This window comes from Nicotiana tabacum, chromosome 5, assembly GCF_000715075.1.
Source record: "Nicotiana tabacum cultivar K326 chromosome 5, ASM71507v2, whole genome shotgun sequence".
Lineage (NCBI taxonomy): Eukaryota > Viridiplantae > Streptophyta > Magnoliopsida > Solanales > Solanaceae > Nicotiana > Nicotiana tabacum.
Window position 1 is genome coordinate 6715353 of NC_134084.1, and position 14702 is coordinate 6730054.

The window sequence follows — 14702 nt, forward strand, 5'->3', positions numbered from 1 at the left end:
CCCGCATGCACCCCCAGATAAATCCTTCCTTCCCTCCCGAAAGGGATGCTTCTCCTTTAAATTCGTTTTTCTTGTCCTTTGTTTACTCTTTCTTGAATCCCTTTCGGTCTAATTCCGTACTAAAACTGATACAAAGACAAGGTGGAACGATTGGTTTTACAGGTTTTCGCTTGATAAAAGCCAAATCAAAGAAGAGTACCCAGCCTCAGCGGATGCATCGAGTCGATCCCGACTGGCCATGATAGCTGATGCTCTGAAGCTAGAAATTTTGAAAATGGAAGAAATCCGAAGTCAAAAGCCCTAAAAGGAGGGGATGAAGTGAAAAGGCCAAAGCCCCGCACGGTTGAGTCATCGTCTAGGGAGTTTGAAAAGTTGAGTTCCTCGGTCTTAGGAGAGAGATCAGTTTTCAGCAAGCCCGCAAACAGCAGAGGTTCTCACCAAAGAGTTGGGCCGAGATCAAGTGATCAACGCAATCAAGGCCACAAAAACTAACCACCGTTTCAAACTAACAATTGTTCTTTGAAAAAAAAATTGAAACAGGTGCAATCCAGAGCAACCGTGCAAGAAGCATGTGCAGCCGAAAAGGAAAAGATGCGCAAAAGCTAGAAACAACTTTGCAATAAATAATCAATCCAAAAAGGGAAGTTTCCTCCAAGTTCTTTCCTGCATTTTATTAAAAAATGAACTGAAAATGAAAAAAAAAAAGAAAAAGAAGAAAATCCAAACAAAATGATAGCTTAGATTCCCAACCTCAATCTGTTACTCTTTTGCCAACATTAGGGCTTCAATCCCTGAGTTGAGCTTTTTAGACATAGGGCCTCCATTCCCTAGTCGCCTTCTGCCAACATTAGGGCTACAATCCCTGAGTTGAGCTTTTTAGACATAGGGCCTCCATTCTCTAGTCGCCTTCTGCCAACATTAGGGCTCCAATCCCTGAGTTGAGCTTTTTAGACATAGGGCCTCCATTCCCTAGTCGCCTTTTGCCAACATTAGGATTTCAATCCCTGAGTTGAGCCTTTTAGACATAGGGACTCTATTCCCTAGTCTCCTTTTGCCAACATTAGGGCTCCAATCCCTGAGTTGACATTTTAGATATAGGGCTCTATCCTCTGAATAGTTTAGATTTTGCTGCAAATAACTCACGAAATTTTCCTAGTGAAAACTAGGGCAGAAAAATTTCGTTCGTCTATTTGTTTTTGGTGTCTGAGCAGGTTTTACTTCGAGACACAGGGTTCAAGATGACCGAAAGAATGAGTCTCAACCCAGAATAAGAAAAGAAGAAAAAGAACAAAAGAAGTGAATTCAAAAGGTTGAAGCGGAGAAAGATGCGGATTGCTCAAGATATGATTGAAGTCACAAGCTTCGCATGTCCCCCCTTTGACCCAAAGCAGAAGAAAGAACCAGCACCTACAGCTAACGAGCATCAAGATTCGGATCGGAGTTCACGACAAGAACCAGCTAAGACTCAAGATCAAGCTTCAAGAGATCTATAGATAGGAATCCTGTAACTCGTAGTTGATAGGTTTAGCTAGTTTAGCTTTTTATTTTCCATTTTTGGTGTAATAAGGAGCTCAACAAGCAGGAACAACAACGAAATCACAGCTTCTCGGCAGTCCCAGCTACCAAAGCTTCCAGAACTACACTGACATGATTCTTTTACAGCCAAGGATATGTAGGAAACCTTTGAAGCAAGGTTCTGTCAAACTCTTTTCAAAGATGCTTCTCATAGAGTGTCAAACGGACAAAAATCCCTCATAATTGCTCATTTTATCTTTGCCCGAAAACCCTTCGTGTCTCCGAGCAAAGTGGGGCAGCTGTGAGCACGTGATTTTTGCCTCGCATGAATTAATCCTACAGAATCTTCACAATTAGGATTTTTCTTTTTATTATTTGGTTTTCAGGAATTAATTGCTCAATTTTCGTGTTTGTTTACATGTTGTGTGCATAATTAATTTTATTTAAGCCATGAAAAATAGCAAAAAATATCACTCACTGCATTTAGGATTTAATTTGATATTTTTTAGATTAATTAATAAATTAGTTTATTTTATAAAATATGAAAATCACAAAAAAATAGTTCATTTTGCATTTTAAATCCTTCCAAAACTGCTCGAATTTCAGATCAAAGATCGAAACCCTATCGCCGCCCTTGTTCTCTCCGATGGCGGTGCCACCTCTGTTCAACCCCAAATTAACACCCTAGGACCTTCCTCTCTCCTTTATCCCAAATCCTCACTCAGATTTCTTCAAACATCTCTAAAACTCCTCGATTATCAAATAGAAGAGTCAAGCCCTGAGAGCCTAAGGTCGGAATCATGCATGCAAGCATTTTCAGGAATTTTCCGGTTGTTTCAAGTCGGTTTTGACACAAAATAGTGACACTCGTTTGTTCCTCACCAAGAACAAACATTTGCCACTGTGTTGGGTCAAATCAGTGCCTCAGTTTTTGATTTCAAGTCTAGCTGGTAAATCCCGTTCATCGTTTTTTCAAAATCGTCTATTTGTTACCTTTGTTCCTTTCCTCTATTTTAATTTATTTTCTGATTTATTAACTGTCATGTTAGAACTTTTGGTTTGGTCACTTAGATTAATTAGTTAGCTTAATTAGTTCCCCCCTGTTTGTGATCATTAATTAGTCGATTTGTTTGGTTTTTAAGTTTTCTGGTTTTGTTTGGGTTTCATCTTTGGGCTCTGAGGTCAGTCTAAGACCTCATGTTAAAGGAATTTTATTTGGTTTGAGTCTGAGCCCATGTCTATTAAATCATTGAGCCTGTTTGGGGATTCATAGCCCATGTTCAAGTCTGGCTAGGTTTCAAGGCAAAATACAGGGGTAATAGGGGTAAATTGGGTAAGTCACTTAAGGGAATCTTGCTATAACCACCTAAGAAGCTGCCTAGAAGCTGCAAAAATAAACTAACTTGACCAAAAAGTTAGTAATTGAAGGACTAAGCAGCAAAAAGGAAAATTTGAAAAGGACTAAAATGAAAAAACTGAACCCTTAAGGTTGCCCTAGTAACTTGCCTATAAAGGCATAGTTACTTGGGGTTCCATTCAGATTGAAAAAGGTTTTAGAGACTAAAAATATACTAAAAATTGAAGAGAAACGACTGAGTCTGAAAAACTTTGAAAGAACACTGAATTTCTTGCCTTTTTTTTAGTAAAAAATTGGTTCAATTCTGCCAAAACTTCGTAGTAGATGCGAGTATTTGAGTCTCCATAGATTGGTCTTCATCTGGTTTTTCTACTGGTTTGAAGAAGCTGAATTTCGTTTGGAGTTACTGTTTATTACTGTTACTTTGCTGATTGGTCTGTTGTTGTTGCGTACTCCCTCACTCTCTTTGTTTTTTTTTTGGCTTTTCCAGGTATTTTTTGGAACTATGGACATCATTTGAGTGTAATATGGAATATGGATTTGGGACTATGATAAAACTTGTGTTGTTTGTTGAACTTCATTTCTCCTCCCTTCAATCTTATTTATGGCTGTAATATTTAGCTATAGAGATATCTTGATTAATCTATCGATCACGAATGAGATGTCATAGCATTAGTTTGAAGTCCAACTGTCTGATTCTCTTGTTTAATGGTTAGCTTGACTGAAACTTGCTATAGGTGAAGGAAAATTCCCTCTATGTTTGAATTTAAGCATGTGTTGAATTGATTGGCTTGTACTTAAATTTGTTGGACTTGGTATGTAAGCTCAGGATTGTTATATCCCTCTCAAGTGTTTTTTATGGTGTGTATCGAGCAGGTTTAATAGAAATTTTTTTTGCTTTCCATATCAGTGTTCTTAAGTTAGTTTGGGAAAAAAGTTAAAGGTGAATGCTATATGGTTTGTGTTTGTATGTCACTAATACCATTGAACTCAAACAATGCTCTCTTTTAAGAATGATATGGCATTTAGCCTGTTTGGTGTACTAATGAAAGCTCGTTAAACTTATTTGGTATTGCCAAATGTAGAATTTAGAAATCAGAAATACTTCTGTGGGGATTCGATTTTAAGTCCATGTTCTTCACTAAATGTGGGCTCATTTTAGGCCCATGACCGAAGGCCTTTGTGAATAGGAAAATCGTATGCTTTGTCATGTGTGGGCCTGTTTTCTTTTTGATCCAGTTATCTCAGTTAAGGTCTATTGTTGGCCCAAGAATGCGTGAAAGTTAATTTCGAAGTTCAATTAGTGATTCGTGTTTAAATAGTTAAAATTTAGAAGTTAAAAATGTTAATTCAATGTCATGTTTCATGCAACCTTAGTTGATTTGTGTTTAAATGCTTTTGGTATAAATTGTTTGGTTCTAAGAATTTGGCCTAATGCTAGCCCAGTTTGGTGAAAGGACTCCATCGTTTGGACTGCCTCTTGTCCATCCATGCTTGTGGGTTGAGTTTAGCCCAAAAATCCAATGCTTCCTTTGTAACTAATATCCACGCAATGAACGTTTCCCATTACGTTGTTGTAATTCTTTAATTAGATGGGGCGTTCCATATTAGATAACATAAATAGCTTATGGCCCTCATAATCTTAGATAAGAAGTTTAAACAACTAAATTTGAGGCGTGCCATATTAGGTAAGATATAGTTTATGGCCCTCAAAAGCCTAGTTCGAGCTTCCTTTTTAAATCAGAATCGAGGTGTGCCGTGCCAAATAAAATCTTAAATACATGACCCTCATTTATTAATTTTAATCTCTTAGAACTCAGGGCGTGCCATTTAGCAAATTTCTATGGCCCTCACAAAGTTAAAAACGCGTAGTTGCTTTTGGCACGTTATTTTAATAACATTACCTTCCTAAACTCGGGTGTGCATTTCATGTGACCCAAATCCAAATCTCAACAACGTTGAATAAAATGTGTTTCGGATTGTGGGTGCATTTCATGTGGGGCGATCCAAAGACATGTTTTATACGACGTTAAATCTTCTTTAAAATAAATAAAAGCAATATTAAAATTAAAATACCATAGGCTAAAACATGTATTAAAATCAGTTAATATGCCAACTATGATAGTTTAAGCAACCGTGCTAGAACCACGGAATTCGGGGATGCCTAACACCTTCCTCCGGGTTAACATAATTCCTTACTTAGAATTTCTGGTTCGCAGACTTTAAAAGGAAAGTCAAATTTTACTCGATTTGGGAGTTAAAATAAAATCGGGGACTTGGGACACCTGAAAACAAACTATTCCAAGTGGCGACTCTGAATAACATAAATAAATAATTCCATTTCGAATAATGACACTTAAATTGGAAAAACTCCCTTGTACTACCTTCTGGTATTTAAAAAAAGAGGTGCAACAGCTCTGGCGACTTTGCTGTGGAACGAACCTAGAATCTCTGGTTCAGGGTTCAAGAATTCGAGATTAGAATAACTATTATGATTGGCTTTATCTATTATCTGATTTTCTGCATGTTTGAGCCTAATGAGCTAAATGCTTTACCGCTTTGATATTTTTTGAATTGTATATATAAACTGCTACGAAACCTTTCTTCTCTCTGAGTCTTGTAAATCATGGAGAAGGGTGCACTTCATGTGACTTCTCTTATGTCTAGAGTCTTTTCCCATTTTAGAATGAGGTTCGGATAAGTTGCTAAACCGGTGAAGCTTCTGTATTCTCGGTACGCTGCCCCCCCTCTGCTCGAGTTGTCCGCTCGGGTAAGCCAGGTCTAGAACAATAAACGCAGGTTTTAAACCTAGTATAACAAAGCCTCATGCCGGATCCCTAGTAGGAACGTTTGTTTGCATCACGTGCATTTGACCTTGGAGACTCAACACAGCGGTTGGGTTTGTCTAGGACAGGTGTACCCGAAATGAAAAGGCCATCCTGAGGCATCTTACTTGCTACTTGTGCATTTATTTGCTTCGGATTTGCATGTTGACCGGCTTATGAATAATAGAAAAAAGAAACTCAATGTGAGGGCTCGGAGAGATAATTACTTGTTTTGAAAAATCAGTGTCCAAAATATGCTGAAACTCTGCCGAAAATTTTCTGTTTTAAAAAATAGTTGGTTTATTTTCGTCTAATCTGCCCGAACTATGCTAGTTTGATTCTCACCGGACGTGGGATACGTAGGCAACCCTCATCGGGTCCAACTTTCCTTTTGCAAAAATAGCCCAAAACAACAAAATTTTGATTTTTGTCACAAATAAGTCGGGTGATGCAATCCTTGTTTAAAATAAGTCGAATGGCCCCAAAGGGGTGCCGGAAGGCTATTTTTGCAAGAATAGACACCTTGGTTCATTTTTAACGGTTAGCAGGCACAACCTTAAAATCTTCTTCCCCGAAGTGCTGAAAGGCCGTATCTGCAAAACTGGGTTTTATTTTTGAAGCAAAACTTTGAAAAATGGTGTTACTCTTTTGGGTCAAAATGAGTTATTAAATCACCTTAATAAATGTGCAAGATGACCACAAACGAAATTGAACCCTTCATAGTCCTTGATGAGATCCCCTTAAGGCTCCACATGTGGTGGAATGATCTAGGAAAATGCAGTAGAGAAACAATGGTAAGAGTTCTGGGAGGCCTTGTCGGACTATTGAACGTCAAGCCAAGGTTGGACATAATTGAAGCTTTAATACCTTTTTGGGACCCGACTCGCAATGTGTTCCGTTTCTCTGACTTTGAGCTCACACCTACATTGAAGGAGGTTGCAGGTTATGCGAGCCTTAATGGAAACCTTAGAATTCAAATCCATTGTCACCAAGACCGGTATCTCCCCACAGATTTCTAGATTTGCTAAGTATTAGTCGGGATATTCAGGACGAAAACTTATCTGAAGGGTATTGCACGCTCCAGTTCTTGTATCATCGATATGGCAACCCCCGAGGTTTTGAAGAGCCGAACGCTGGTCTAACCCATGCCAAAAATAAAGACAAATGGGTAGCAAGGCGGGGTTTAGATTTTATGGTAGCCTTCTTGGGTGTTGTAGTTTGTCAGCGAAAAGATGGTAATATAGAGATAGGTCTTGTGGGAATGATCGATGTGGCGATCAAGAAAACCAACAGCACTGTGGTTCCTATGATCTTATCTGAAATTTACCGAGCCTTGACTATCTGTCAGGAAGGGGGAAAGTTCTTCCAAGGCTGTAATCTGCTACTACAGTTATGGGTGCAAGAACATCTCTGTGACCGGGTTGGGTATATGAATTACGGTTTGACCAGTTTGAGTTGCATTGAAGAGTTTCAAAGTCGAGTGGCAAGTATTGAATTCCCCGAGGGTACTGAAGCTTGGCTTGCACATTTGAGATCCTTGACTGACGATAAAATTGGGTGGGCATTCGGATGGCTTCCTGCCACCGAAGCAGTGTACATGTCAGCTGAAGTTTGTTACCTCCTCCTGATGGGCATCCAGAGCATCCAGCCTTATGCTCCACACAGTGTTTTACGCCAATTAGGAAGGTTTCAAACCATCCCCAATGATGAAGATTTGAGTAAACATGTGATTGAATTGGGCCCGAAAGCCACATTTCCAGAAGGGAAAATTTGCCAAGTGTGGAATGAATGTAGATTTCTTGAACCTAAGACCATGGTGCGAGATCTAGCCAGTGGTGAAGTGGACCCTAAGTATATTGTCTGGTTCGGCAAAAGATTCCAGATTCCTGAAAGGCCCGCAAAGAGACCCCATGTCCAACAGTTCACCGATGGGGCACAGGTGCAATGGGACTGGTTGACCAAAGAAAATGAGTACAGGGCCAAAATAAGCCAGTTGGAAAGGCGAGTCATGGAGCTTCAGTTTGAAAATGGTGTTCAAGCCGCTGCAGATAAGGGAGAAAAGAAAAAACTAACTCAGGAAAATGAGGCCCTCAAAACTCAGATCCGGAAGATGAAAATAGCTGCTAGAAACCCTGAAAGAAGCCGAGTTGATGAAAGACTTATAAGCGGTCTGAATAAGAAAGCCCTCGAGTGTCAAGAAGACCTAGAAAAGTCTGAAGCTAAGCTAGCAAAAATCCAGGCATAATGGACAAAGAAGGCAGAAGAGCGGTCACGGTTTGTGCAACAAATGAAGAGGAACTATGAAGGGACTATCACTAGCCTAAGAAGAAAGGTAACCACTCTCGAGAATGAGGTAGCCAAGCAGGCTAAAGATTTCAAAGTCAATAGAGAATACTGTTATGATTTGATGGCTCAAATGGAAGAAGGAATGCAGCAGTTGCAAGATCAACACTTTCATGACTCTCAAGTGTTAGAAGCCTGGAATCAGCAGATAGGGTGGTTGCTTCAGGAAAAAGGCAGAATTAGAGAAAGGATCAGAACCATCGTTGAATACATTACCATGAAATGTCAAGAGTGCGAGGACATGACTCGTACCACCTTTTTCGCTGCAGTAATGACTTTCGTCCGCCAAGTTATGAGTGATTTGGAGCGACTACAAGGGAATCTCGCAATTAGGCCCGCGACGAGACCGAATGACATCCCGCGGGCACCAGGAGCATTAATGAATTCTTAATTTTACTGGAGTCTGTATCTTTCTTTTCTGTTGAAGTCTGTTAGTTTATTTTTGATTCTGTATTTTCCTTTTTATCAGAGTCTGTTAAGTCAGTTCGTGAGTCTGTATTGTTATCGTGTTATTAGAGCCTGTTGTTTTCCTTTTTTGAGTCTTTTAGCTTTGAATCATTGTAATCCAAATTATTTCCTTTTTATGAAAAATTGAAAATCCCTAAAATATTTTGTTATTTGTTTTTACATTTTTATCGCCTTTTGAACCACGTAATGATCTGATTCACGCGGCGTCGTGATACGTAGGCAATCCTCATCGGATTCGGTCATGATTTTGATTAATAACTCCAATAAGAGAGGGTGCGAAAAGAAAAATCCGAAAGAAAAACCCAAAAGAAAGAGAAGAAGAAAAATCAAAGAAAAAGAGAAAAGAAAGCGAGGAAAGAGATGAAAAGAGAGAGAGTGGAATTGACAAATCAAAGGAAAAGAGAAAAGAAAGCGAGGAAAGAGATGAAAAGAGAGAGAGTGGAATTGGAAAGAAGAAAGAATAAAAAAAAATAATAAGTAAAGCTGGGATGAAGCATGCAACCGTTGCAAAACATGTAGAAACACATTTAACTGTATAGGTGCATCACACCCCAACATGCGATTACCTATATGTTATTTGTTTCAAACTAACCGATTGTTGCTGTTATAACCAGTTTAGTTTTTTATAGAACGGTGGTTGGTTTTTGTGTCAACCTGGTTTCGCACCCATACTTTACGAGATCAAAAGGGAGCGTCGAAATGTCTTCAGAAATGATTCTGCCAACAATTCCCATCATGGATGATAGTCCTATCTCAGGCATTCCGACCTTAGAATCGGCATCTACCAAAGAAAACAGAATCCTACGTCTTCGGGTTATGGAATGTGGGATGCCTAGGCAAATGGAAGAGAGCCACAAAGCGCCATCCCGGGATTCCCCAAACCTTTTCCTAGAGCAAGTGGGACCTTCACTGTTCTGATCAGTCACCCAAATACCCCACTCGGACACCCAACTATTTCAGCTCATTTTGTAGGAACACCTTCTGAGGTTCGCCCCTAGGTGTCAATGTCTGGTGCAGCTTCGAATATCTTCACCGCTCCCCCATGCTCGGCCACGGCACAACCTACACTGCCTAGGCCCAGTTTTGACGCCTTAGATTTCACCTTCCAAACACCCACCTTCCAAATGGAACCTCCTCAGTTTCCTGCTTATACTTACATCTATCCGCCCCAAATTGAGTTCACTGCGGGGCAAGAAAAGACCACCAAAACTCCTAAGCAAGAAGAGATTGTGAGAAAGAAGAGGAGTATGGAACAGAGTCTCAAAAGTATACAAGGCCTAAGTGGACAGAAGAGTGTATCCTATGCCGACTTGTGCATGTTCCCCTATGTGCACCTACCATTGGGATTCAAAACCCCAAAATTTGCGAAGTATGATGGGCACGGTGATCCTATTGCTCATCTCAAGAAATATTGCAATCAATTGCGTGGGGAGGGTGGAAAGGAAGAATTACTCATGGCCTATTTCGAAGAAAGTTTGGTTGGCATCGGTTCTGAGTGGTATATGGACCAAGATATATACCGCTGGCACATCTGGGATTATCTTTCTAGAGACTTCGTCAGGCAGTTCCAGTACAACATCGATATTGCTCCAGATAGGAACTCGTTGACGAACTTGAAAAAGAAATCCTCGGAAAGCTTCCGGGAGTACGCAGTTAAATGGCGAGAGCAGGCGTCTAGGGTAAAACCTCCGATGGATGAGGTCGAAATGGTCACAGTTTTCCTCCAGGCTTAGGAAGCCGACTACTTCCAAAATATGATGTCTGCTATGGGTAAACCGTTCGCTGAAGCCATCAAGATTGGCGAAATGGTTGAAAACGGGGTGAATTCTAAGCCAATCCGCTATCAGAGCTACTTCCCAAGCCATTCAGGGTGGGTCCGAAGGAATAGCGAAAGGCAAGAAAAAGGAAGAAACATCCATGGCAGAGTCGGGTGCAAGAAAACACCATACTCCCAGATCCCTTCTCCTAGAAAGGGCCCCGCAACAGTATTACCCCCACCAGGACATGGCCTATGCTCCTCATTCATACACGATCATGAATGCTAAACCTTATGTATGTCCACAACAACAAGCCAACTGTAACCAAGCTCCATTTCCTAGAAACCAGCCTCCTTACCAAAATCACTACAACCCCCGTCCTCCACAAAACAATTTTCCCCCTCGTGAACCACCTAGAAGGCCAAATTTTACACCAATCGGCGAATCCTACTCCAGCTTGCTCCCAAAGCTTGTCCAAATGGGTTTGCTACAGCCGGTTCCTCAAACTAGGCAAAACCTAACATCTCCCTCTTACAGAGCTGGTGCCCGATGCGCCTACCACTCAGGGGAGGAAGGGCACGACACTGATGATTGCTGGACTCTGAAGAGAGCAGTGGAGAATTTGATAGAACAAAGGAAGATAGTGCTAAGGGATGAGGATGTCCCCAATGTGACTAATAACCCACTGCCAGCCCACAACAACGGGCTGGTAATCAGAATGATTTGTGAGGATAAGGAATTTGACCCGACATTGAAGGCCATCATTGCCATTGCTGACGTAGAAAAGCAACCAAAAGTTGCCCCGAAGCAAGACAAAGGGGAGAAAAAGAACAAAACCACCCCTCCAAAATCAGAGAAGAAAGTTGAAGCGGGGATTGGGGCAACACCTCCCAAAGATACTGTTCTCTATGTCCCTCGAGGTCGCAAAGATAAACAGATGACTTTGAGTCCTCCTAGGAGATTCGAGCTGACCAAGGTAGCCCAAATGTATGTGCCCAAGGGAGACTATGTGATGCGGGGGACAATTAATCCACCAAGGCTGAGTGAGCCCGTGGTTATTGGACGCGCGCCACAGAAGCCCATGACAGATCCTATCGCTGTGCCCTGGAACTACGACAAAACGGTGGTGACCTATAAAGGCAAAGTAATCTCAGGAGAAGTTCAAGAAAATAACCCCGTTAAAAAGTATTCTAACTTGGAAGAGGTGAACAATGCCACTCGAAAGCGATTCCCATCTAAGAAGCCCGTAATTGCTGAAGAAGCGGAGATTTTCTTTCAAAAGATGAAAATGGTGGATTATGAGGTAATCGACCAGCTTCGAAAATTTCCCAAACAAGTCTCCTTGTTGGCTTTGCTGATGAACTCCACCAAACATCAGAAGGTATTGATCAAAACCCTTAACGAAGCATATGTTCCTATTGAGACTTCTGTAGAGCAGTTGGAAAGGATGGCAGAAAGGTTTTTTGCAATTAACTAGATTTCCTTTAGCAAAAATGACTTGCCCCCAGAAGGGGCCGCGCATAACAAAGCCCTGCACCTGACAGTCAAATGCGAAGGGTACTATGTGAAAGGGGTTATGCTGGACTGAGGCTCTAGGGTAGACATCTGCCCACTCTCAACTCTACAACGCATAGAAATCGGGACCGAAAGAATTCGACCCAACAATGTCTGTGTACGGGCTCTCGATGGTATAAAAAGGGACACAATTGGAGAGATCAATCTGACTCTAACCATAGGCCCAGTAGACTTTGAAGTAACCTTCCAGGTTCTGGACATGGACACATCCTACAATTTTCTTTAGGGAAGGCCATGGATTCATGCAGCGGGGGCTGTACCCTCTACCCTTCATCAGATGGTAAATTTTGAGCATGAAGATCAAGAGATTGTGGTCCACGGGGAAGACGAGCAATCAATTTATCGGGACCCATCAGTCCCATGTCTTGAAGCGAGAGAGGGGAGTGAGCACATAGTTTATCAGGCCTTTGAAATTGTGGTCGTAGACTAGTACGAAGAGGGAAACCCTTACCCTCAACCCTTTCTTTCTAATGCATCAATCATGGTGGCCAAAGAAATGATCAGACATGGCTTCAAACCGGGGAATGGGCTCGGGAAATCATTGCAAGGAATAATTGAACCTGTTACCCTGACCGCTAGTGAAATGTTCTTTGGGATAGGCTTCTGACCCACTCCAACTGATGTAAAATGGGCAAGTGATAGAAAGAATGATGGTTGGGTCTTGCCTCAGCCGGTACCGCATCTGTACAGAACATTTGTCAAGCTAAAATACCATGAGGAAGAAGAATATGAGGCCTTCATGGCTGAAGAGATTGAAGAGATCTGTGGGGCAATGAGGAAGATACTATATGAAACCCACATCGTCCAGCTAGGGGAGGGCTCAAGCACCGCTGAGGTGCTGTATATGGGACCTGACGCCAAGCTACAAAATTGGAAGGCTACGCCATTCCCAATCAGGCGGGAGTCCCGGTAGACCTGTATTGCCACATTTTCTACATCATGAGTTATTTCAGGGTGTAACTCGGATGTTTTCTTTAGTTTCTTATCTTTTAATTTTCCAATGTAAACCCTTTTATCTTCAAATTCCAAGAAATGAAATCAATATTTCATCATTCATCTTTCTTTATTCTTTCTGATTTTTGCTATTTTTCCCTTTCGTTTCTTCTTTCAGTTCTAACAATGCGGCTTTAAATAACATGACATGCTTGCTGACTTGATGCCCAGATCCGAACACACTGTTTAACTATGAAATGATGAACCAAGAACCGGAGTACGATGAAGAAGAGGCTTTTAAGGAAATAAATCAAGAATTGGAACAATTTGAGAATAAACCTAAGCCGAACTTAAATGATACAATCAGGGAAACCAAGATAAGCATTCACGCAGATGAAAAAACTCGAGACGCCTTAATCCAACTCTTGTTTGAGTTCCAAGATATGTTTGCTTGGTCATATGACGACATCCCAGGACTGAGTGTAGATTGGTGGTTCATAAGTTTCCTACTTACCCAAACTGTCCCCCAGTCCAGCAAAGGCAGAGAAACTTTAAAACTGATATCAGTGACAAGATCAAAGAAGAGGTCACGAAGTAGTTGAAAGCGGGGGTGATCCGAGTGGTCCGGTATGCCACATGGTTAGCTAATGTAGTCCTAGTGCCAAAGAAAGACGGGAAGACCCGGGTATGTGTGGATTATAGAGATTTAAACAAGGCAAGTCCCAAAGATAACTTCCCTTTGCCAAACATCCACATCCTTGTTGATAACTGCGCCAAGCATGAGATACAGTCCTTCGTGGATTGTTACACAGGATATCACTAGGTGTTGATGGATGAAGAAGATGCAGAGAAGACAACTTTTACCATACCTTGGGGTACATACTATTACAGGGTCATGCCATTTGGTCTAAAGAACGTCGGGGCAACCTATATGAGGGCCATGACAGCCATATTTCACGATATGATGCACTAAGAGATAGAGGTGTATGTGGACGATGTAATCATCAAATCCAAAACCCAAGACGACCACATTCGGGACTTGGGAAAGTTTTTTGAGTGGCTACGCAAATATGATTTGAAGTTGAACCCAGCCAAATGTGCATTTGGGGTACCATCCGGCAAACTCTTGGGATACATCGTCAGCCGGAGGGGCATCGAGTTAGACCCAACAAAGATAAAGTATATTCGAGATTTGCCTCCTCCGAAAACCAAGAAGGATGTTATGAGTCTGTTGGGTAGATTGAATTACATCAGTCGATTCATTGCACAATTGACATCCACATGTGAACCCATATTCAAATTGCTTAAGAAAGATGCAACAATCAAGTGGACAGATGAATGTCAAGGAGCTTTTGATAAAATCAAGGAATATCTATCGAATCCGCCAGTCTTGGTCCCACCTGAGCCAGGAAGGCCTTTGTTCTTGTACCTGACAGTCTTGAAAAATTCTTTCGGTTGCGTCCTTGGGCAACACGATGTGACCAAAAAGAGAGAGCAGGCTATTTACTATCTGAGCAAGAAATTCACCAGTTATGAAGCCAAATACACTTTGTTGGAAAGGACCTGCTGCGCTTTGACATGGGTCGCTCAGAAGCTGAGGCATTATTCGCAAGCCTACACAACTTACCTCATAACCAGGTTGGATCCTTTAAAATACATATTCCAGAAGCCAATGCCCACTGGGAGACTAGCAAAGTGGCAGATCATGCTTACGGAATTCGACATAGTATATGTCACTCGCATGGCAATGAAAGCCCAGGCGTTAGCCGATCATTTTGCTGAAAATCCGATCGATGATGAATACCAACCTTTGAATACTTACTTCCTGGATGAAGAGGTAAACTTAGTTGAGGCAATATCCGAAGACATCAATGCTTGGAAAATGTTCTTCGATGGAGCGGTAAACGCAAAAGGTGTTGGAATTGGGGC